Source organism: Ctenocephalides felis, unplaced genomic scaffold (assembly GCF_003426905.1).
Source record: "Ctenocephalides felis isolate EL2017-DRISC unplaced genomic scaffold, ASM342690v1 CF-g0.4_SCAFFOLD_03571, whole genome shotgun sequence".
NCBI classification, from domain to species: Eukaryota; Metazoa; Arthropoda; class Insecta; order Siphonaptera; family Pulicidae; genus Ctenocephalides; species Ctenocephalides felis.
Window position 1 is genome coordinate 40,076,134 of NW_020539725.1, and position 1,710 is coordinate 40,077,843.

Genomic DNA, 1,710 nt, shown 5'->3' on the forward strand with positions numbered 1-1,710 from the left:
GTGGAAATATGACAACATTTCTGTTTCTCTTTTATGGTCATGGATTTTAGTTTTTAAGATGTGATTTGATTAATCTGCATGGACCGCAATCGCTTATTGGCAAATGTAACATGTTTAAAAAAAAATTTTTATGAATAAAGTTCTGCGAAGCTTTTAAGGTAAAGCTCAATCACTATTACAACTTTTGTTTTTTAAGTTTTTTTTCTCTTTATTGACATATTTTCATATCTCAGGCGGACAGGCGACAGGTATGCCTAGATCCTAGAATAAAAGATCATTTTTTTTTCATTTATTTTATATATTATTTTCATATCTCAGTCAGACAGGGGTATCTGGTATGAGAGATTATGAAACAATTTTCTTATTTTATATATACATATCATTTGTCTATTTCATTCAGATTATGAAACAATTTTTATGTATGCACATACATATATATTAACTTCCCGTAGGGTAAGTTATTGTAATGGGCCGAAAATCGGAATTGATAATTTTTACATTTCTCGACGTTTTGAAGGTTTCTGAACGTTTTGGCATACCTCAGAAAAAATGAATGTGTGTGTGTGTGTGTGTGTATGTATGTATGGATACAAGTTTCCAGTCACGTTTCAGGGCGCACGGATCAACCGATTTGAATGGTTCAAAAAACATTCGATTCCTATTGATAGGGAAAAGAACTGATTAGTTTTGGCAAAGGCAGGTCCAGCCGTTTCGGAGATACGGAGCAAAGAGTGCAGAAAATAGAAATCGAATTTTTGAGAGAACGGAGTATCCGATTTGAATGATCTAAAAAACATTCAATTAGTAATGATTGGGAGAAGTTGTTTATTAGTTTTTGGCAAAGGCAGGCCCAGCCATTTTGAAGATACGAGCTAAATATGCAAAAAATGGCAGTTTTGAGAGAACTAAGCGTTCGATTAAAATGAGTTTAAAAACTTTCTGCTTGTCTTAAAAAATAATTGATTTTGGAAAAAAAAAAATGTTCCATTTTTTTTTTTCTTAGTTTTTTGTATATCGAAAATATTTCAGATTTTATTTTTAATTTTGACTATAGTTCTAATATACTTTACAAATAATTTCAACTCTGCAATTCAGTTTATATAATTCTTATAAATATTACACAATGTTACAATATTTATAATAATCTATTTGAAAACATTCAGTATTTCTCGAACATTTCGTTACGGTACGGGAAGTTCCAGCAATTTGCCTTAAGGCACGATGCCATAATTGCCTCAAGACAGAATTCCACTTACAGCTAGTTTCATTCTATATTCATAATTAATAATAATAATAGTAAATGCTATTATTATTATTATTAGTTAGCTATTTTTTATCTCATTCACTTGAATATTGTGCATCCCCATGACAAAACGCTTAAAAAGAAATTAGCAAAAAAGGTCCCTTTGGTAGTTTGGCACAATCCTGTTTCTTATTATTTTAATTCTTCTAATTGCATATAGATAGCTTTTTAACAAATCTAAAAATATAATGATATAAAATAACATTCGATTTCGGCTCTAATTTTTAAAAACACAATAAATGATTTATGGCTTCCAGACACGTGCGCCAAGGCGGGGATCACTTTTTGTTTTTCTTTTCTTCCATGAATGTTTTGTTTGTAACCGAACGAAGTTGGGGCATTGATAGATAAATTGATTTGAATTATTTTATATATTGAAGTGATGACGATAAACTATTCTTTGTGTT